Source organism: Lipotes vexillifer, unplaced genomic scaffold, assembly GCF_000442215.2.
Source record: "Lipotes vexillifer unplaced genomic scaffold, Lipotes_vexillifer_v1.1 scaffold434, whole genome shotgun sequence".
Taxonomy (NCBI): Eukaryota; Metazoa; Chordata; class Mammalia; order Artiodactyla; family Lipotidae; genus Lipotes; species Lipotes vexillifer.
Window position 1 is genome coordinate 53,683 of NW_006797498.1, and position 24,985 is coordinate 78,667.

Consider the following 24,985-nt stretch of genomic DNA (forward strand, 5'->3'; position numbering starts at 1 on the left):
CCTGCTGAAAACCTCTTTTCTACCAAAGTTCAGAATAGAATATGACAAAGCTTTGGCTCCAGTCTCTCTAAAATGATTTGATTTCACTGTGACATTTGCTGACAGTCATAGCACATGCACTTTCCTAAACTTTGACAATATTTTAATAGAAAATTAAATGAAAGAAATACATTTTACTAGATTTTCTTCACTAAAAAAAAGTAGCATGTGGAAACAACTTTAACAATTGCTTTCTATAATTCTAGGGAGTGTGTTAGATATTTTGGCAAATATTAGCTAACATTTATATGTAATGCACTCATAGGGTCACTTTTTTAAGTTATAGAATTTGCCCTTTTAAAGATAATACCATGCTTGGCTCTGCGCGCCACTGAAGAAGTTCTGTCTCAGGCACTGCCAGAGCTTGGGCTGGGATGCCAGGGTCACTGTCTCTGCTGACAGGAGTGGAGTCTTCTTAGGACTCACTGGGGTTTGGGCTTCAGGACAACACGGGGCTGTGTCCATGCTGACAGGAGCTGGGGTCCTGATGACCCAGGAGACACCAGGAGGAAAAGCTGTGTGGCTGACAGGGTCTTGGTGCTCCGGCGAGGTGTCAGGCCTGTTCTTCTGAGGTGTGAGAGACAAGTTTAGGACATTGGTCCCCCAGAGACCTCCTGGATCCACGTAATATCAAATGGTGAAAGCTCTCCGAGATATCTCCATCTCAACTCTAAGACCCAGCTCCACTCAATGACCAGCAAGCTACAGTGCTGGACACCCTATGCTAAAAAACTAGCAAGAGAGGAATGCCTCCCCATGCATTAGCAGAGAGGCTGCCTAAAATCATAAGAAGGTCACAGACACCCCAAAACACACCACTGGACATGGTCCTTCCCACCAGAAAGACAAGATCCAGGCTCATACCCAAGAACACAGGCACCAGTCTGCTCTATGAGGAAGCCTACACAAACCACTGAACCAACATTTGCCACTGTGGGAACACACCAAAACCAGCGGGAACTATGGAATGCGCAGCCTGTGAAAAGGAGACCCCAAACACAGTCAGTTAAGCAAAAGGAGAAGACAGAGAAAGACACAACAGATGAAGGAGCAAGGTAAAAAACCACAAGCCCAAACAAATGAAGAGGAAATAGGCAGTCTACCTGAAAAAGAATTCAGAGTAATGATAGTAAAGATACCCAAAATCTTGGAAATAGAATGGAGAAACTACAAGAAACATGTAACAAGGACCTAAAAGAACTAAAGAGCAAACAAACAGTGATGAATAACACAATAAATGAAATTTAAAATTTTCTAGAAGGAAACAATGGCAGAATAACTGAGGCAGAAAAACGAAAAAGTGACCTGGAAGATAAAATAGTGGAAATAACTACCACAGAGCAGAATAAAGAAAAAACAATGAAAAGAATTGAGGACAGTCTCAGAGACTTTTGGGACAACACTAAATGCACCAATATTCTAATTATAGGGGTCCCAGAACAAGAAGAGTAAAACAAAGGGACTGAGAAAATATTTGAAGAGATTATAGTTGAAAACTTCCCTAATATGGGAAAGGAAATAGTTAATCAAGTCCAGGAAGTCCAGAAAGTCCCATACAGGATAAAACCAAGGAGAAACATGCCAAGACACATATTAATCAATCTATCAAATATTTAATACAAAGAAAAAATATTTTAAAAAAGCAAGGGAAAAACAACAAATAACATACAAGGGTATCCCCATAAGGTTAACAACTGATGTTTCAGCAGAAACTCTGCAAGCCAGAAGGGAGTGGCAGGACATATTTAAAGTGATGAAAGGGAAAAACCTACAAGCAAGATTACTCTACCCAGCAAGGATGTCATTCAGATTCAATGGAGAAATTAAAAACTTTACAGACAAGCAAAAGCTAAGAGATTTCAGCATCTCCAAACCAGCTTTACAACAAATGCGAAAGGAACTTTTCTAGGCAGGAAACACAAGAGAAGGGAAAGGCCTACAATAACAAACCCAAAACAATTAAGAAAGTGGTAATAGGAACATACATATCGATAATTACCTTAAATGTAAATGGATTAAATGCTCCCAGCAAAAGACATAGACTGGCTGAATGGATACAAAAACAAGACCCATATATATGCTGCCTATAAAAGACATACTTCAGACCTAGGGACACATACAGACTGAAATTGAGGGAATGGAAAAAGATATTCCATGCAAATGGAAATCGAAAGAAAGCTGGAGTAGCAATTCTCATATCAGACAAAATAGACTTTAAAATAAAGACTATTAGAAGAGACAATGAAGGCCACTACATAATGATCAAGGGATCGATCCAAGAAGAAGATATAACAATTGTAAATATTTATGCAGCCAACCTAGAAGCACCTCAGTACATAAGGCAAATGCTAACAACCATAAAATTGGAAATCGACAGTAACACAATCAGAGTAAGGGACTTTAACACCCCACTTTCACCAATGGACAGATCATCCAAAATGAAAATAAATAAGGAAACACAAGCTTTAAATGACACATAAAAAAAGATGGATTTAATTGATATTTATAGGACATCCCATCCAAAAACAATGGAATACACTTTCTTCTCAAGTGCTCATGGAACATTCTCCAGGATAGGTCTTATCTTGGGTCACAAATCAAGCCTTGGTAAACTTAAGAAAATTGAAATCATATCAAGTAGCTTTTCCAACCACAACGCTATGAGACTAGATATCAATTACAGGGAAAATATCTATAAAAAATACAAACACATAGAGGCTAAAAAATACACTACTTAATAACGAAGAGATGACTGATGAAATAAAAGAGGAAATCAAAAAATACCAAGAAAAAAATGACAATGAGAACATGATGGCCCAAACCCCATGGGATGCAGCAAAAGCAGTTCTAAGAGGGAATTTTAGAGCAATACAATCCTACCTTAAGAAACAAGAAACATATCAAATAAACAACCTAACCTTACACCTAAAGCAATTAGAGAGAGAAGAACAAAAAACAGTTGGCAGAAGGAAAGAAATCATAAAGATCAGATCAGAAATAAATGAAAAAGAAATGAAGGAAATGATAGCAAAGGTCAATTAAACTAAATGCTGGTTCTTTGAGAAGATAAACAAAATTGATAAACCATTAGCCAGAATCATCAAGAAAAAAAGGGAGAAGACTCAAATCAATAAAATTAGAAACAAAAAAGAAGTAACAGCCGACACTACAGAAATACAAAGGATCATGAGAGATTACTACAAACAACTCTATTCCAATAAAATGGATAACCTGAAAGAAATGGTCAAATTCTTAGAAAAGCACAACCTTCCAAGACGGAACCAGGAAGAAACAGAAAACATAAACAGACCAATCACAAGCACTGAAATTGAGACTGTGATTAAAAATCTTCCAACAAACAAAAGCGCAGGACAAGATGCCTTCACAGGCGAATTCTATCAGACATTTAGAGAAGAGCTGACATGTATCCTTTGCAAACTCTTGCAAAATATAGCAGAGGGAGGAACACTCCCCAACTCATTCTACGAGGCCACCATCACCCTGATACCAAAACCAGACAAAGATGTTACAAAGAGAGAAAACTACAGGCCAATGACACTGATGAACATAGATGCAAAAATCCTCAACAAAATGCTAGCAAACAGAATCCAACAGCACATTAAAAGGATCATACACCATGATCCAGTGGGGTTTATTCCAGGAATGCAAGGATTCTTCTATATACGCAAACCAATCAATGTGATACACCATATTAAAAAATTGAAGGATAAAAACCATATGATCTTCTCAATAGATGCAGAAAAAGCTTTTGACAAAATTCAACACCCATTTATGATAAAAACCCTGCAGAAAGTAGGCATAGAGGTAACTTACCTCAACATAATAAAGGCCAGATATGACAAACCCACAGCCAACATTGTCCTCAATGGTGAAAAATTGAAAGCATTTCCAGTAAGATCAGGAACAAGACAAGGTTGCCCACTCTCACCACTCTTATTCAACATAGTTTTGGAAGTTTTAGCCACAGCAATCAGAGAACAAAAAGAAACAAAGGGAATCCAAATCAGAAAAGAAGAAGTAAAGCTGTCACTGTTTGCAGATGACATGATACTATACATAGAGAATCCTAGAGATGCTACCAGAAAACTACTACAGCTAATCAATGAATTTGGTAAAGTAGCATGATAAAAAAATAATGCACAGAAATATCTGGCATTCCTATACACTAATGATGAAAAATCTGAAGGAGAAATTAAGGAAACACTCCCAATTGCCATTATAAGAAAAAGAATAAAATACCTAGGAATCAACCTACCTAAGGAGACAAAAGGCCTGTATGCAGAAAACTATAAGACACTGATGAAAGAAATTAAAGACGATACAAACAGATGGAGAGATACACCATGTTCTTAGATTGGAAGAATCAACATTGTGAAAATGACTCTACTACCCAAAGCAATGTACAGGTTCAATGCAATCCCTATCAAACTACCACTGGAATTTTTCACACAACTAGAACAAAAAATTTCACAATTTGTATGGAAACACAAGAGACCCCGAATAGCCAAAGCAATCTTGAGAACGAAAAACGGAGCTGGAAGAATCAGGCTCCCTGACTTCAGGCTATACTACAAACCTATAGTAATCAAGACAGTATGTTACTGGCACAAAAACAGAAATATAAATCAATGGAACAGGATAGAAAGCCCAGAGATAAACCCACGCACATATTGTCACCTTATTTTTGATAAAGGAGACAAGAATATACAATAGAGAAAAGACTGCCTCTTCAATAATTGGTTCTGGGAAAACTGGACAGCTACATGTAAAAGAATGAAATTAGAACACTCCCTAACAGCATACACAAAAAAAACCTCTAAGTCAATTAAAGGCCTAAATGCAAGGCCAGACACTATAAAACTCTTAGAGGAAATTATAGGGAGAATACTTTATGGCACAAATTACAACAAGATCCTTTTTGACCCACCTCCTACAGAAATGGAAACAAAAACAAAAATAAACAAATGGGACCTAATGAAACTTCAAAGCTTTTGTACAGCAAAGGAAACCATAAACAAGACGAAAAGACAACCCTCAGAATGGGAGAAAATATTTGCAAATGAAGCAACTGACAAAGGATTAATCTCCAAAATACACAAGCAGCTCATGTAGCTCAGTATCAAAAAAGCAGACAATCCAATCCAAAAATGAGCAGAAAACCTAAATAGGCATTTCTCCAAAGAAGATATACAGATTGCCAACAAACACATGAAAGAATGCTCAACATCATTAATCATTAGTGAAATGCAAATCAAAACTACAATGAGGTATCACCTCACACCAGTCTGAATGGCCATCATCAAAATATCTACAAACAATAGATGCTGGAGAGGGTGTGGAGAAAAGGGAGCCCTCTTACACTGTTAGTGGGAATGTAAATTGATACAGCCACTATGGAGAACAGTATGGAGGTTCCTTAAAAAACTAAAAATAGAACTAACATATGACCCAGCAATCCCACTACTGGGCATATACCCTGAGAAATCATAATTCAAAAAGAGTCATGCACCACAATGTTCATTGCAGCTCTATTTACAATAGCCAGGTCATGGAAGCAACCTAAGTATCCATCGACAGATGAATGGATAAAGGCGATGTGACACATATATACAATGGAATTTTATTCAGCCATAAAAAGAAATGAAATTGAGTTATTTGTAGTGAGGTGGATGGACCTAGAGTTTGTCATACAGAGTGAAGTAAGTCAGAAAGAGGAAAACAAATAGTGTATGCTAACACATACATATGGAATCTATAAAAAACAAAAAATGGTTGTGAAGAACCTAGGGGCAGAACAGGAATAAAGGCACAGACGTAGAGTATGAACTTGAGGACACGGGAAGGGGGAAGGGTAAGGTGGAACGAAGTGAGAGAGTGTCACAGACTTATATATACCACCAAATGTGAAATAGAGAGCTAGTGGGAAGCAGCCATATAGCACAGGGAGATCACGTCTGTGCTTTGTGACCACCTAGAGGGGTGGGATACAGAGGGTTGGAGGGAGATGCAAGAGGGAGGAGATATATGTATATGCATAACTGATTCACTTTGTTATAAAGCAGAAACTAACACACAATTGTAAAGCGATTATACTCCAATAAAGATGTTACAAAAAATAAAAAATAAGGATAATACCATGATTAATTTCAAGTATTTTGCATAATTTTTTAAGGACCATATTTTCTCTCTTGCTCCCTCCCTCTCTCTCTCCTTTTTCAGAGTATTAAGGACCAATATAATTTAACCATTTTATGATACAGGATTATAATTATTAGTAGCATGAATTATTAAGCTATATATCATGAAGAGATATTTGGGAAAGCATTGGTATGTTCACAGCTGTTTGTACATATACTTGCTGGACCAGATATCTATGTTTCTAAGTTTTTGTGTTTTGTTATTAGTTTTTTTTAATGTGGTAAAATACATACAACATAAAATTTACCATTTTTACCATTTTTAAATATATAGTCTGTTGCATTAAGTATATTCACATTGTTCTGAAAACTATCACCACCATTCATCTCCAGAACTTTTCTATCTTCCTCTAGTGAAACCCATTAAACACTAACTCTCCCTTCCTCCCTCCTCCCATTCCCTGGCAACCACCATTCATCTTACTGTCTCTATGAATTTGACCACTCTAGGTATTTCATATAGGTGGACTCGTATAATATTTTTCCTCTTTTGAGTGGCTTATTTCAGTTAGCATGATGTTTTTAAGGTTCATCTGTGTTGTAGTACATGTCAGAATTTCTTTCCTTTTTAAGGCTGAATTGTATTGCTTTGGATGTATATATCACATTTTGTTTATCCATTCATTTGCTGATGGATACATGTGTTGCTTCCACCTTTGGCTATTGTAAATAATTTGCTATGAATATTGTTGCACAAATATCTGTTCATGTCCCTGCTTTTACTTCTTTTGAGTCTATTCACAGAAGTGGAATTGCTAATTTATATGGTTAGTTCTATGTTTAATTTTTTGAGGAATCTTATTCTTGTAGTTTGATCTCTCTTGCTGCCTTTTCATTATGCCTATTTTCAAGAAACTTTCCCTCCCTAGTTATACCTCTTTCTACTTTGCTGTTTATTTTCTCTTAGCTGAAGAGGGATTTCGCTAATTTGATTACAGTTGTGTTTAGAATAGAAGTAAATAGAATCTGAGGGACATTTAATTAAATAAAGTTCATCAGCTTTAGTATATAAATTTTATATTTATTTTATCACTGAAATGTTCTTTTATTTTATGTACTTTCAGGGTATATAATTGAAAGTGTTACTGATGGTGTTTTAGATAATTAAGTTCATAGGAGTAGTGACTTCTAGATAAGTAAAATATTATAGTTATTTGAATTCAGATTTCTTAATCTAGATATTAACTGTATGTGATTATGTTCTGGTAATGGACCAAACATTGGATGATATTCATAGCAGAACTATTTTTTGGAAATTCATGAATTATTATTAGTTATGGATGCTTATTATCTATCTGTGTCAGTCCCTAAGCACAAGTCTGGATTAGCGTGAGGAAATACTTAGTCTAGATGTTGAGTATAAAATGCAAATATAAGGCTTTGTGCACCTGCCAAAAACCAGAACAAAACATCATTGACTGGTGGTACAAATGGCCTTAATAATAGCCAGTGATCTCATTCAAAATAAGTAAATACCAATAACTGACATGGCCACATGGAAAGGGGATATAATAATAATCAGTTTGTCACTATTATTAAATATTATCTTTAGCCATGATATATGCAAGTCATCCTAAGATAATTTCTCAATGGTGTGGTCTTTTGTTGTTTGGGTTTTTTTAGTAATAACAACTAACATTTATTGAGCCTCTATTATGTACTAGACGCTGTGTAAGTAGTTGATAGATTTTACTGTTAGGGCTCAGGGCAGCTGCCCCCAAAATATGCCTCAGTGGCATATATTTCTCCCATGTGAAAGCTGCCCTCCCTGTACTAGGAGGTATAAAGACATCCTTGTTACAAACAAACCTTGTTGATTCTTCACTAATTTATTACCCAAGCCCAAACTTTGCTTAAATTCTTTACTAATAAAGCACCTAATTAAGCACCCAAACCTCAATTTCTTTGTCCTGTCAGTTCCTCTCAAATTTATTGTTTCTTTGTCTAAAAAGTATAAAAGCTGCCTGCTTTGGCCACTTCTTTTTTTTTTTTAATTTTTTTATTGTGGTAAAAGTCACATAATATAAAACATACTAGTTAACCATATTTAACTGTACAGTTCAGTGGCATTAGGTACATTCACATTGTTGTGCAATTCTCACCATCATCCATCACCTGAATTTTTCACCTTCCCAAACTGAAACTCTGTCCCTTTTAAACACTAACTCCCCATTCCTCTTCCCCACCCCACCCCCTCCCACCCCTTGGCATCTACCACTGTGCTTTTTGACTCTATAAATTTGACTATTCTAGGTACCTCGTATAAGTGGAATCAACCAGTATTTGTCTGCACCTGATGCATATTGGAATGATTTTTTTTTTACTTTTTTAAAAAAAGTCAAACAGAAAGTCACAAAAATTATAATCATCCTCATCAGTTCACTCAGTCCCATGTAATTAATTATTTTTTCATCTTGATCTTTTGTTAGCGCCTTTATGAATTCATCAGTTTTCCATTAGAGTTCTGAAAATGCTTATTCATTCAGTTCAGCCGTATAGTCACTTACCAGAAACCTGTACTTGTCAGAGTCTTTTCCATGAATTCCTTGAAGATGAAACCCTTTTATAGGAACATTTTTGCAAAAGCATCACAGTACACCCAGAACTCTCTGTAAATGACAAAAGATTTAAAAATGACCATGGTTAAAGATTTGATGAAAGTTCATAATAATGCAATTGACAAGGAAATTTAGTTATTTCTGAGATTTAAATTTAAATTTAGTTATTTCTTAGTTATTTCTGAGATATTTCTGAGATATTTTAAAGTAATAACTAGAATTATGACATAACATTATCCTCAGACTTTTGAGGGATTACCATTTCTAACTACTGCAGCATTTCAGCAAATTATCTTCCCTGAATCCTTGCCTTTTCTAGGCCACCCAAACCACCCAGCCACCACCAGGTCTCTCATATTCCAATTCAGGTAAAAGGACATTTATCTTGTATCCTGGTTATTTTCCTTCACTCCCACTTGTGCTCTGGGTCCATGTCTCTATCCAAAGTCTACTTGGATTTTGACCCATTTGGCTTTATCTCCCATTTCCACTTGCCTTTCATACTTGATACCAGAGAGAAAAATAGACCTCTGCAAACTAAAATAGGAAGAACTGTCTTCATTAGAAACTTCAAAGAAAGCAAAACCAAAATGGAAAAGACTTCCTTCTCCTGAAATGAAGAAGCTACTGTTTTTGAGTATTAGTCATAAGCAATCAGTATGTCCTCCCTCCTTATACTCGTTCAATGACCATTTACCTTATAGAATTTACTAGACACTGCTAGGTTCTGTGCCCACAAAAAATAAGATAGTCTCTATCCTTAAGTAGTTCATAGTTTCCTGGAGAAAGCACAAATATTTAAAATAATAATAATACAGTATGAACAAAACCAAAGTAGAGATATGCTTAGCTTCTCTGAAATGTATAAGTAGTGAGGGTAGTAGACAGGGAAGATTTACCATAGAGGTAATGCTGAAATTGAGTCTCAAAGAATTAGTTTTCTTATTGGGAAAGGAAGTTCAGGGCAATTCCATGCAGAAGGGTCAATACATGCAAAAAGCATCACATTGTCAAGTAATATGGCACAGTCAAGGAATCATTAGTTGTTTGACACAAAACAACATATTTGGAGATGAGGTAGAGCAGTGAATAAGAGCTCTAGGAGGATGAGAGTTTCAGCTGGAGCCATCTTTTCACCTATGCCTAGTGAACAATGATAAGGTATATGTAAAATATCACATGGTGAGAAGAACTGCCAAGTAAGACTTCATATTGGAGTAGCAATAAGTCTGGGGAATCCCATATCACTGCATTCCTTGATCTTCGGAGCTGGGACCTCTCAGGTTTCCCTTTATAGGGTCCCCAGCTCCAGGCACTTCATAAAAGGCTGACTCTGAGCAATGGCTTAGTTACTTAGTATTAATTTAGCTTCATTTTCTTGTGTACTAAATTTTTAATGTAAGAGTGGCTTTGGATTAGCTTCTCAATCCAATTGGTGGTCTTACTCCAATTTTTTATATGAGGTACAAATGAGCTTCTTAATAGAAAATCCCAGAATTAAACTGGCTAAACCTCAGGGACTCTAACTGCCACCACCTGGCAGAGAGGAAAACATAACACATTCTCTGGTAGGGCAGGGTGTCTACTGAGAGATGGGCAAGCTAAATGTGATAGTCCTTCCTGCGCCCTTCACGGGGAGGACTGCAGAAGTATGTGGAGATAAGCCAGAAACATCAGAAGTGAGGGAGGAAGTTCTCTCCCCTCAAATACTCTCTGCTCAAGTGTCTATAGGACTTGAGCTTTTATCTTTCCCCATAATCCTCCAAAGGACTTAAGTTATGCCTTGAATCATAGTTCCTATGATCCATCCTGCTGTCCAATTGGACACCAGGATAATGCCCCTGTCTCAGCTTTCTTTTCTTGTTTTCTATTTAAACTTCCCCCAATTGCCTTCTGGGTTTGTCTCAGCTACCTAACCTGCCAACAAAGCCTAACAGCCAAGTATTGTTTATGATGGGTGATTTCAATCAATCTTTCTAAGCTCTCATTCCTTTAGAGGGCAGATAGTGGTATGTATGATTCACCATGGTACAAAAAAATTGTTTCCTTGGGCTAGCTGTAATTTAACTTTTCTGATGTTCAGAGTTCTTGTCTTTGAAATTTCAGGGTCAGACTAGATGCTTCCCAGGATCCTGGAGACTGTTTTATCTTATGACTATATAGCAGCTTAAAATGTTGAAATACCTTCATCCCTCCTGTATCCACTTGGCGTAGCCTCATTATGAGCAGAGGATATTTCCCTACCTCTTGATATCAGAATTGGCCATATGACTTGCTGAGAATAGGGACAGAAGTTACAGTATGCCAGTTCTGAGTCTTAAAGAGGTCTCCCTCTTTCATTTCTGCCATTGTTGTGATAGTAGCTTTCTCTGGGTAGCCTGCCAGCCCCAAGAGGAAGCCAAGAGATATGCGGAGTAGAACAACACAAGCCATTGCTGTCTGAAGTCAAGCCTTCTCAGCCACTTGAAATTTGTGAAGAAGTAAATGCTCATTGTTGTGTGCCACTGAGATTTTGAAGTCATTTGTTATGCAGTATTGTTATGGGAATACCTAACTGATTCAGCTTCCATGGTTACAATGTTTTGCACACAGCAGACTTGATAAATATTGATTGAATGATGCTGTTATTGAGAATTGTTTTATTGTACCTGTTTTGCATGAAGCACAAGGGTCAAAATAAAATGTCTTCTGAATCACAGGTATTATCAATCCAAAGTGCAGTGGCCGGGGATTCTTAAAACTTTTCTGTAAGGGAAAGTGGAGTAGTAGTGACCCAGTGCTATATTTTGCCAGACATTTCTTAAAGTGCTGTTAATCCTGCAACTACACCCAACCCCACTTCTAGCCAGTGCATGTCTGTCACCAGTCCTTAGAGACCCCACTCCTTGCAAGCTCCCTTCAGAAGGTTCTCAAGTGACTTTGTAATTTACCCAGCTGGTTGTATTGGGCCATTTTGTCCTAGATCATTTGGGGGAGAAAAGAGAGACTGCTAAAGAGATGAAGGCTTTTAATGAGACTCTTTTCGCTGGACTCTTTATAAATTAGGTCAGTTACAATCTGATAAAAGCAAGGGATAGTCTGTAGTGGATAATTAGGAAACTGCACTGAGATATAGGACAGCCTCTTCAAAATGACTTCTAATACCTACATGAGTTTTTTTTGAGCAAGCGGCAATGCTGAGAAATCCAGAATGTGGAAGTTGCTGTGGTACAAGGAGGCTGGATCTTAGGGATCATGGAAGAGACATCTTGATCCTGAGTACTATTTCAGGCCAAGGATCTGAGAAAAGATGTACCTGATTCTTTGACGTGTGCTTCAGAAAGAATCGGGTAATGTCACAGGTGTATTTAGCAACAAGGATGCCGAAATTCAGAGTAGATAACTGGCCCAAATTCTCTCTACTACCCAGTGCATCCTTGTTACTTTCTATAATGCCATGCTAATGAAGTATGTTGTTTTTTTATTAATCAGCTATAACAAGCGCTGTACTGTACTGAGATAAAAGGATTATTGCCTATTATAGAAACTCCAGCTAATACCAGTAACAAGTACCATTTCTTGAATTCTTACTTTGAACTAAATGATATTTTAATCTATATTATTTCATTTAATTTTCATAATTTTACTGTAAGGATAATAATATTATTCTCGTTTTTCAGATGAGGAAATTGAATCCCAGAGAAAAAAAGTGATTTTTCTCCAAGTTCACAGGACCAGAAATATAAAACATGGGCTCTGGCTTTTAGAAAAGGGAGTTTTCTCAGGATGACAGGTATAGAGAAGTGATATGTGGGAGATGAGAACAGTACAAGTGGCATAAGTTTGACTAGGAGAGGGAGGCCTTGAACATGACGGGTCTAGAGGAGGGATCTCAAACTTCTTCTGTAAAGGGCTTTGAGGGCCATATGATCTCTAATGCAACTACTCAACTCTGCCATGTAGCACAAAAGCAGCCATAAAAATATGTAATCAAATGGGCGTGGATGTGTTGTATTAAAACATCATAAATGGACACCCGAATTTGAATTTCTCAAAAATTTTAATATCACAAAATATTATTATTTTGTCTTTTTAAACTATTTAAAAATGCAAAGCCATTCTTAGTATGCAGGATGCACAAAAACAGGTGGCAGGATAAATTTGTCTTGTGGTTTGTAGTTTGCTGATTCCTGGTCTAGTGTCTAGTAGTACATTTGTATACATATGCATATGTTTAATGAATTAATTAAATTTTTGTAGTAGGAAATGAAAAGAACATTGTCACTGAATACTGGTTAAATAGGAAAATCTATAGAAACTACATTTTGTATCCATGTCAGAATCAGTGGAATATTGAGGTATTATGCATTGTTATGTCCTGCAAAATAATTTTTGACCTTTACTAAAAGCCTTGATGAGAACTTTGAGATTTCCTTAATCTTTCTGTACTTTAGTTTTCTCCTCTGTGTAATGTGGATAATAATAATACTTATTCTCTGTGTCAGGTTCCCTGAAACTAACCCCAGGTTCAATGCCTCACTAGGAAGAATCACAGGACTCAGGATATGGTGATACTCACAGCTATGATTTACTACAGTGAAAGGATACAAACTAAAAATCATAACAGGAAAAGGCACATAGAGCAAAGTCTAGGAAAACCAGGCACAAGCTTCCAATAGTCCTCTCCTACTGGAGTCACACAGGACATGCTTAATTCTCTCAGCGAGTCATGACAACACATGTGAGATGTTGCCAATCGGGGAAGTATATAAGAGACTCAGTACCTAGGGTTTTGATTAGAGGCTGATCATGTAAGTGTCCTCTGCCTGGCATGTATCAAGCTCTAGACACCCAGAAGGAAAGCAGGTGTTCAACATAAACCGTATTGTTTATACAAACAATTTAGGCACAGGGAGCTACTCTTATCAGTTCTAGAAATGGTGGGAACCCTCCTGAAATCCAAGTTCCTAGATGCCAGTCAAGTGTGAAATTTGTATGTAGGCCTTTCAAAGAATAAAACTCAAGATGCCTAGTTAACTTGTTTCTGCATACTCTCCCAAAGTGGGGAGGATTAAAATGAGATAATGTATTAGGCTTACATAATTCTTGGCAGAGAATGAGCCCACAAAACAGTATATTTTATTCGCAGCAGATTAACCAGGAGGCAAAGAGAGATAAAGAGAAAGTTTCAGAGGATTGCAGAAATGGCATGATCTTTTGTGGATATATTTGTGTGTTATGAATCATTACACACCCATATAACCACATGGGAAAATGTCATTAATTCCAACTGTCAAGCTGTAGCAATTAAGAATATGATCTTCCCAGGAATCTCTTGAGTGTTATGCCTTATTGGCCAAAGAGATACTTAGAGAGGTCCAAACACAAGAGACAATGTCATCCTGATGTACAGAATTCCCATGATAGTGGAGGATACTCATACTCATGTACTTCTAAAACTTTACAGATTTGTTTGAAATTAACAAAGAAGAAGGGACATTTTGCTCCAAGTTTCCACTGAAGGTGACATCCAAATTATTGTACAGTAGTAGTTGACAAGTTTACTTCTGCGGACTCTTTCATTCTATGCCCTTCTCCCTACTAAGGAAAGCTGAATATGGAATGGATCTACTACCAGTTCCGTCATTGTATTGCTCACAACTGGCACCAAGAAAGGATGATAAATTTACTATCACACATTTATTGTGCTTTGTATGAGGGAGTAAGTCATTACTTTGTTTTGTGCTGTAGAAACCCCAGTGTCTCTAAATTGATTCATTAAAGACCCAAGATGTCAAAGTTCCTCTTTTATTCTGTTGCAATATTGTTAATCTTCAATTACCCGCCAATGCATTTTCCACTTTATGGCTACTTTAGATGCTAATTTTTAATACTAGGCAGATTTTCTCCAGCCATCCGGAATATTTTCCTTCATGTACAGATATTTTTAGACAATAGAAAATGCTTTAGAGAGTAAAACATTTAAAAATAAATATTTGGCATAAAATAGCATACAAATTGTTAAGGAGATAGAAGAGGCTTATAGTTTCATTTATTTTTTTGGATTATCCACAATCTTGATGCTGATATTTGGGTCAATCATGAGTTTTTTCTAAACACATATGTTCTTAAAGGAAAACAAAAAAATTATTCTGTTCTTTATACTTAATAAACCAATTATCTCTTAATCATAGAGATTTAACTTATGAATACATTAGTATCTGCAATGAACAGTTTTTCCTTCTTTGGTCAGCTAATGAATCTCCTGAGTATTGAGAAATTGGTACCAAGCTAAAGATCATCAACTCTCTAATAATGTGGTGCTTTTCTGACAAAATTATAACCTCCAAACCTTCACTGCTTCTTAAAAGGCAGAGCTTTAGGCCATTGCAATGTCATCTCTCAGAAAGAGAGTGACACGGCCTGCCTATCCTGGAATGAGATTCATGTTATTTTACTATATAGCAATTATGGTCTAGATTGTTTAATTATTTTCTTTTTAAGAATCTGCTTTAATTATTTGAGGACTTTAAAGAAATCCACTTGGGTGAAAACTCAATAATATAGCCATTTCCAATTCTATCATGTACAATTTAACATAGTTTATATGCTTCTTCATCATCTTAAATCTCTTACTCAGTTTTGTAGGCAAGGAAATATTAGGTCATAAGAAAAATGGTATTTAATTAGACAATGAAGAGAATAAATGCTTTATTTAATTCTTAGACCACACTCTACTTACCAAATGGTTCAGAAACCAGTCAGGGCAACTTGGATGCAGTCAGTGGTGCTTACAGAATTAACTGCCTGTTCCTAAAATGTACAGAATGGCAGAAGCATTGAGTTTGAAAAATTAAGAAACAAACTGCTACAAAAGTAAATCTTTTGTAACCAGATAAGGCATCCTTTATGCAGAGACCTGCTTAAGTATATCATTTGATTTGAAACTTTCAGTTGTGAACTCATTATATTTAGCAACTTACATTTTAAGTGAGAAGTAGATCCAGGTTTTAATTTTGTGGCATTGTTCTGAGATTAGCCCTGGGGGCTTGGAGTCTTGGTTGTCACCTGAATAGTGAAGGAGATGGGATAATCATTCAAACACAGCTATATAGAGAGGGCAACAAGAAGTAAAGCAATGTGAAAGGGAAGTGCCCTACTACATTTTGGTTTTGCTGACAAATATTTCTATATGTAGTAATAGGAAAGACCATGTTTAGGTCTGACAAATAATCATATTGGTATTTAACCTGGGTTATAACTGAGAGATTAAATCCTGTGGGCAAGTTGAAGGTCAATCTCAATATCAAAACCTTGGTTAGTGAAATAGAGATGGGTTTCATTTATCTTTAAAGATGTGCTTTACAAAATGTTCCTACCTATTGATTCAACTAGATTCAAGATCAAACTCATTTTATTGAAGTCCATGTAGGTTTGTTGCAGGTGTTCACTTAAGTTATCCAATTAAAATCTGACATTAGGTTAACTGTCACTCTCAGTATGAACTCACTTTGAGACTTGCTTTTACCTAGGAAGTCCACTTCTAGGAATGTATCCTACTGATATGCTTGTACATTTGCAAAGTGATATATGTATTGATACTAAGATGTTTCAGCATTGTTTGCAGTAGTAAAACATTGGAAACGACTTAGATATCTATCAGGAGGGTGTCTGTTTAAATAGTTTATGTTACAATGAAATACTCTGCAAGCATTAAAAAAATACTAAGACAGCTCTATAGGTCCAATGTGGAATGATCTTCACAGTATTTTAAATGAAAACTACCATGAAGAAATCTGTATTATGTGCAGCCATTTGTATTCAAGAATATTTTTAATGCTTATGTATGAATGTATATTTATATATATGCTCAGAATGCATAGTTATCTTTGGAAAAATACACAGTAATTGGTAACAATCATTAGCCCTTGGGAGGTGAAAATTTGTTGGAGACCAGGGATGAGAGGGAGATTTAAATTTTACCATTTATGTCATTTTAGATATTTCGACTTTTGTAAGGTGTGTGTATTATCTATTCAAAACATTGTTTTAAAAAATTCACCTGCCTGGGAAGAGCAGATGGACTTGTCACCTATTCTCTGGAATACTTTATTCATTTCCTATCATCACATTTATGAAACGGTCTCCTGTTAAGGATTTTCTGTTGAATCTCCTTGCTAGTGTGTGAGCTTTTTAAGCCTAGGATCATTTTATGCATTTTAACACACTCGGGATCTAAAATGTCTGGCCTGTGGTAGGGGTTCAATAATGTTTGAATGAATGTATGCATTTTTATATGCCATTTTTCTCTTCAGTTATTGTTTTCAATTTTTACTTTATTGTTTTATGATAATTTTGTAAACAAAGTAATAGCTAAAAATTATATAGTACAAAAGCTTATACTGAAAAGTGGAAGTCTCCTGTCCCCATCCTGTCCCTTTTTGTAGAGAAAAACCACTCTTAACTTCTTTTAAGCTACATTTTATGGTATTTACCTCCTTATCTCTAAATAATAACCTTATATTGATACTTACTGATTTGTCGGTTTTAGTCACCATCTTTTGACTTTTTTGGTATAGTATACTTGAGGACTACTTACTCACTGACTCCTACTGACTCCCATCTCCACCCCTTGTTCTCTCATTATAATTATATTACCATTTTTGGTTAAATCGTTTAGCTGCTATTTACATTCCTATGACTAGGTAACTATTTTTTACTACTAAGCCAAGTAATGATATGATTATATTTCATAAAGTTTTTTTTGTTTTACTAAAGTTAAAGGTTGCATTTTTTAAAGTTTTTGTTTTCTTTATGCTTATGGCTACTGTGTTCCAAATACAAAGATTTGTCACTTGCTTATGATATTTTTTCTAAATGCTCACATTTCCAAACAGTGCATCAGGTCCAGTTTTACCTGGACACCTCATTCCTGAGCCCTCCAATCTCATGCCCTAATATGGATTACTCTGTAGATTTGATGTGCAGCTGTTATCTGGACTTACCATTTCTGACCCTGTGTAAAAAAAAAAAAAAAAAAAAAAAAAAAAAAAAAAAAAAATATATATATATATATATATATATATAATATAGATAGATAGATGATAGATATATAGATAGATAAACTTCCTATATCCTGTGTACTAAGTCCATATCTTCCATGATATTATAAAGATAATAATGTTACTATGTAGCATTTATTTTGTGCCAGTCACTGTTTACATGCAAGGACTCACTGAATGCTCATGAGTAAGGTATTATTATTATCTCCATTTACAGATGAGGAAATTGAGGTATGTAGCAGTTAGTTTTCTTAATGGCACACAGCTAGAAAGTGGAAGAGTCAATATTCAAACCCAGGATTCTGATTCCAGGATCTGTGCCTTAATCATTTTAGTATACGGCCTCTTGTTCTCAAGATATGTCTTCATTACATATTAAAGAGTTATTTAGAGGGTAAAGCTTTGAATCCTTGCATGTCAGAAAATGTCATTATATTATGTTCATGATTGATTGATATATTAGCTAGGTATGGAATTTTGTTTTAACTAAGAATTTTGGAAGCATTATCTTTTAGCATCAATGTTACTTTTAAGAAATAAAATGTCATTTGACTTCCGGTGTATGACCTGTTTGTAAATAACCTCTGTAACCTCTTAGGAACACCTCTTTATCTCTAGAGTTTTGACCTCTGATGATGATTTCCTTTTATTCATTCATTTTGCTGGGTAATTGGTGGCCCTTTCAATCTATAAACTTTATGTTTTTAGGACTCCAAAATTTTCCTTTTTGCTTTTTTACTAGTTTCCTTCCTGTTTTTTTGTTTGTTTGTTTATCTGTTTCTTTACAATATAAAGTCTATTAGTCTGTGTCCTTAGAAATTCCTTTTCTCATTTGTTTTGAGTCCCTCTCTTTCATGCTGGAGGCTTCATTCAAATATCTGGTCATCTTGGATGTCCACTCATATTTACAAATGAAAGAGCAAAGAGATTTATTGTAAGTTTGATGATGATAATGATGATGATGATGATATATGTTGGAGGCTTAGGGATGAAGTTCATTTATCAACTCTTAGGATTCACTCCAAGGTGATCAGATGGTAGCACGTCTGTTCACCGAGGTAGACATCTTCCCTGCTCGTTTTGTGGAAGAATTTATTGGTTTTTTTCTCAGAAGCTCTGCAGGTTATCCAGAAAAGAATATTCTAGTCTTTTGTCTGTTTAGGTTTCTAACATTAGGGGAACTAGACCAGTAAGGGAGCTGGGATTCCCACTGTTGAGTGACATTTTCCCACCTTCAGTTTCCTCCATACGCATGCCCCTCCTAGATTCATTCCTCCAGAGCAGTCTTTGTTCTTCCTCCACTGGGGGGTGGAAACCTTGCCCAGCTGTATGGGAGGAAGGAAGAGACCTAACTACTCTGATTCATAGAGTTTTGACTAATGTTCCCTTCATTTCCAGCTTGTCTCCTCATTGCATCTTCCATGATACTTGTGCTTCTAAATCTTATGCTTTTTCAGGGTTCTGTGGAATGACTGTCTTTCTTTTTTTTTTGTATTCGTTTTTTTGTTTGTTTGTTTTTTACATCTTTATTGGAGTATAACTGCTTTACAATGGTGTGTTAGTTTCTGCTTTATAACAAAGTGAATCAGTTATACTAATGCATATGTTCCCATATCTCCTCCCTCTTGCATCTCCCTCCCTCCCACCCTCCATATCCCACCCATCCAGGTGGCCACAAAGCACCGAACTGATCTCGCTGTGCTGTGCGGCTGCTTCCCACTAGCTATCTATTTTACGTAGTGTATATATGTCCCTTCCACTCTCTCACTTTGTCACAGCTTACCTTCCCCCTCCCCATATCCTCAAGTCCATTCTCTAGTGGGTCTGTGTCTTTATTCCTGTCTTACCCCTAGGTACTTCATGACATTTTTCTTTTATTAGATTTCATATATATATGTGTTACCATACGGTATTTGTCTTTCTCTTTCTGACTTACTTCACTCTGTATGACAGACTATAGGTCCATCCACCTCACTACAAATAACTCAATTTCGTTTCTTTTTATGGCTGAGTAATATTCCATTGTATATATGTGCCACACAGACTCTAGGTTGATCCACCTCACTACAAATAACTCGATTTCGTTTCTTTTTATGGCTGAGTAATATTCCATTGTATATATGTGCCACATCTTCTTTATCCATTCATCCGATGATGGACACTTAGGTTGTTTCCATCTCCTGGCAATTGTAAATAGGGCTGCAATGAACATTTTGGTAGATGACTGTTTTTGAATTATGGTTTTCTCAGGGTATATGCCCAGTACTGGGATTGCTGGGCCATATGGTAGTTCTATTTGTAGTTTTTTAAGGAACATCCATACTGTTCTCCATAGTGGCTGTACCAATTCACATTCCCACCAGCAGTGCAAGAGTGTTCCCTTTTCTCCACACTCTCTCCAGCATTTATTGTTTCTAGATTTTTTGATGATGGTCATTCTGACTGCTGTGAGATGATATCTCATTGTAGTTTTGATTTGCATTTCTCTAATGATTAATGATGTTGAGCATTCTTTCATGTGTTTGTTGGCAATCTGTATATCATCTTTGGAGAAATGTCTATGTAGGTCTTCTTCCCATTTTTGGATTGGGTTGTTTGTTTTTTTGTTATTTAGTTGCATGAGCTGCTTATAAATTTGGGAGATTAATCCTTTGTCAGTTACTTCATTTGCAAATATTTTCTCCCATTCTGAGGGTTGTCTTTTGGTCTTGTTTATGGTTTCCTTTGCTGTACAAAAGCTTTGAAGTTTCATTAGGTCCCATTTGTTTATTTTATTTCCATTTCTCTAGGAGGTGGGTCAAAAAGAATCTTGCTGTGATTTATGTCATAGAGTGTTCTGCTTATGTTTTCCTCTAAGAGTTTGATAGTTTCTGGCCTTATATTTAGGTCTTTAATCCATTTTGCGCTTATTTTTATGTATGGTGTTAGGGAGTGATCTAATCTCATACTTTTACATGTACCTGTCCAGTTTTCCCAGGACCGTTTATTGAAGAAGCTGTCTTTTCTCCACTGTACATTCTTGCCTCCTTTATCAAAGATAAGGTGACCATATGTGCATGGGATTATCTCTGGGCTTTCTATCCTGTTCCATTGATCTATCTTTGTGTTTTTGTGCCAGTACCATACTGTCTTGATTACTGTAGCTTTGTAGTATAGCCTGAAGTCAGGGAACCTGATTCCTCCAGCTCTGTTTTTCGTTCTCAAGATTGCTTTGGTTATATGGGGTCTTTTGTGTTTCCATACAAATTGTGAAATTTTTTGTTCTAGTTCTGTGAAAAATGCCATTTGTAGTTTGATAGGGATTGCATTGAATCGGTAGATTGCTTTGGGTAGTAGAGTCATTTTCACAATGTTGATTCTTCCAATCCAAGAACATGGTATATCTCTCCATCTATTTGGATCATCTTTAATTTCTTTCATCAGTGTCTTATAATTTTCTGCATACAGGTCTTTTGTCTCCTTAGGTAGGTTTATTCCTAGATATTTTATTCTTTTTGTTGCAATGGTAAATGGGAGTGTTTTCTTAATTTCACTTTCACGTTTTTCATCATTAGTGTATAGGAATGCCAGAGATTTCTGTGCATTAATTTTGTATCCTGCTACTTTACCATATTCATTGATTAGCTCTAGTAGTTTTCTGGTAGCATCTTTAGGATTCTCTGTGTATAGTATCATATCATCTGCAAACAGTGACATCTTTACTTCTTTTCTGATTGGGATTCCTTTTATTTCCTTTTCTTCTCTGATTGTTGTGGCTAGAACTTCCAAAACTATGTTGAATAAGAGTGGTGAGAGTGGGCAACGTTGTCTTGTTCCTGATCTTAGTGGAAATGATTTCAGTTTTTCACCATTGAAGATGGTGTTGGCTGTGGGTTTGTCGTATATGGCCTTTATTATGTTGAAGAAATTCCCTCTGTGCCTACTTTCTGCATGGTTTTTATCATAAATGGGTGTTGAATTTTGTCAAAAGCTTTCTCTGCATCTATTGAGATGATCATGTGGTTTTTCTCCTTCAGTTTGTTAGTATGGTGTATCATATTGATTGATTTGCATATATTGAAGAATCCTTGCATTCCTGGAAAAACCCCACTTGATCATGGTGTATGATCCTTTTAATGTGCTGTTGGATTCTGTTTTCTAGCATTTTGTTGAGGATTTTTGCATCTATGTTCATCAGTGATATTGACCTGTACTTTTCTTTCTTTGTGACATCTTTGTCTGGTTTTGGTATCAGGGTGATGGTGGCATTGTAGAATGAGTTTGGGAGTGTTCCTTCCTCTACTATATTTTCGAGGAATTTGAGAAGGATAGGTGTTAGCTCTTCTCTCAATGTTTGATAGAATTCGCCTGAGAAGCCATCTGGTCCTGGGCTTTTGTTTGTTGGAAGATTTTTAATCACAGTTTCAATTTCAGTGCTTGTGTTTGGTCTGTTCATATTTTCTATTTCTTCCTGCTTCAGTCTCGGAAGGTTATGCACTTCTAAGAATTTGTCCATTTCTTCCAGGTTGTCCATTTTATTGGCATAGAGTTGCTTGTAGTAATCGCTCATGATCTTTTATATTTCTGAAGTGTCAGTTGTTACTTCTCCTTTTTCATTTCTAATTCTATTGATTTGAGTCTTCTCCCTTTTTTTCGTGATGAGTCTGCCTAGTGGTTTATCAATTTTGTTTATCTTCTCAAAGAACCAGATTTTAGTTTTATTGATCTTTGCTATCATTTCCTTCATTTCTTTTTCATTTATTTCTGATCTGATCTTTATGGTTTCTTTCCTTCTGCTAACTTTGGCGTTTTTTTGTTCTTGTTTCTCTAATTGCTTTAGGTGCAAGGTTTGGTTGTTTATTCGAGATGTTTCCTGTTTCTTAAGGTAGGATTGTATTGTTATAAACTTCCCTCTTAGAACTGCTTTTTGACAGTTGGCTTCAGAGCCGCGGAGGTGAGCACAGCCACAGGGGTGCGGAAGGCAAAGCAGAGAGATTTCCGCACAGAGGATCCGTGCCAACCAGCACTCACTAGCCCAAGAGGCTTGTCTGCTCACCCACCAGGGCGGGCAGGGCTGGAACTGAGGCTCGGGCTCCGGTTGGAGCGCACGGAGAGAACTGGGGTTGGCGGCATGAACACAGCCTGCAGGGGGTTACTGCACCACGGCTAGCCAGGAGGGAGTCCGGGGAAAAGTCTGGACCTGCCAAAGAGGCAAGAGACATTTTCTTCCCTCTTTATTTCCTGGTGTGCAAAGAGAGGGGATTAAGAGTGCTGCTTAAAGGCGCTCCAGAGATGGGTGCAAGCCGTGGCTAACAGCGCAGACCCCAGAGACAGGCATGAGATGCTAATGAGGCTGCTGCCACAACCAAGAAGACTGTGTGGGAGCACAGGTCACTCTCCACACCTCCTTTCTGGGGAGACTGTGCAGCCTGCCACCACCAGGGTCCCGTGATCCAGGGACAACTTCCCTGGGAGAACGCACGGCACCCCTCAGGCTGGTGCAACGTCCCACCATCCTCTGCCACCGCAGGCTCACCCCGCACTCCGCACCCCTCCCTCCCTCCAGCCTGAGTGAGCCAGAGCCCCAGAATCAGCTGCTCCTTTAACCCCATCCTGTCTGAGCGAAGAACAGATGCCCTCAGGTGACCTACACGCAGAGGCGGGGCCAAATCCAAAGCTGAGCCCCTCGAGCTGTGAGAACAAAGAAGAGAAAGGGAAATCTCTCCCAGCAACCTCAGAAGCAGTGGATTAAAGCTCCACAATCAACTTGATGTACCCTGCATCTGTGGAATAAATGAATAGACAACGAATCATCCCAAATTGAGGAGGTGGACTTTGAGAGCAAGATTTATAATTTTATCCCCTTTTCCTCTTTTTGTGAGTGTGTATGTGTATGCTCCTGTGTGAGATTTGTCTGTATAGCTTGCTTTCACCCTTTGTCCTAGGGTTCTATCAGTCCATGTTTTTTTTTTCTTTAAAAATTTTTTTTTCTTAATAATTATTTTTTTATTTTAATAACTTTTTTTTTTCTTACTTTATTTTATTTCATTTTATCCTCTTTCTTTCTAATTTTTCTCCCTTTTATTCTGAGCTGTGTGGATGAAAGGCCCTTGGTGCTGCAGCCAGGAGTCAGTGCTGTGCCTCTGAGGTGGGGCAGCCAACTTCAGGACACTGGTCCACAAGAGACCTCCCAGCTCCACATAATATCAAACGGCGAAAATCTCCAAGAGATCTCCATCTCAACACCAGCTTCACTCAACGACCAGCAAGCTATAGTGCTGGACACCCTATGCCAAACAACTAGCAAGACAGGAACACAACCACACCCATTAGCAGAGAGGCTGCCTAAAATCATAATAAGCCCACAGACACCCCAAAACACACCACCAGATGTGGACCTGCCCACCAGGAAGACAAGATCCAGCCTCATCCACCAGAACACAGGCACTAGTCCCCCCCACCAGGAAGCCTACACAACCCACTGAACAAACTTAAGCCACTGGGGAGAGACACCAAAAAACAACAGGAACTATGAACCTGCAGCCTGCAAAAAGGAGACCCAAAACACAGTAAGATAAGCAAAATGAGAAGACAGAAAAACACACAGCAGATGAAGGAGCAAGATAAAACCCCACCAGACCTAACAAATGAAGAGGAAATAGGCAGTCTACCTGAAAGAGAATTCAGAATAATGATAGTAAAGGTGATCCAAAATCTTTGAAATAGAATATAGAAAATACAAGAAACATTTAACAAGGACCTAGAAGAACTAAAGATGAAACAAGCAACAATGAACAACACAATAAATGAAATTAAAAATACTCTAGATGAGATCAATAGCAGAATAACTGAGGCAGAACAGATACGTGACCTGGAAGATAAAATAGTGGAAATAACTACTGCAGAGCAGAATAAAGAAAAAAGAATGAAAAGAACTGAGGACAGTCTCAGAGACCTCTGGGACAACATTAAATGCACCAACATTCGAATTATAGGGGTTCCAGAAGAAGAAGAGAAAAAGAAAGGGACTGAGAAAATATTTGAAGAGATTATCATTGAAAACTTCCCTAATATGGGAAAGGAAATAGTTAATCAAGTCCAGGAAGCACAGAGAGTCCCACACAGGATAAATCCAAGGAGAAACATGTCA

General features: G+C 37.0%; 1 protein-coding gene across 1 annotated transcript in view; it reads left to right on the forward strand.

Annotated features, from left to right (window-relative positions):
- The window catches only part of PLCXD3 (phosphatidylinositol specific phospholipase C X domain containing 3), a 182,311-nt gene that overhangs the window by 30,111 nt on the left and 127,215 nt on the right, over positions 1–24,985 (forward strand). The gene's annotated exons all lie outside the window — the stretch shown is intronic.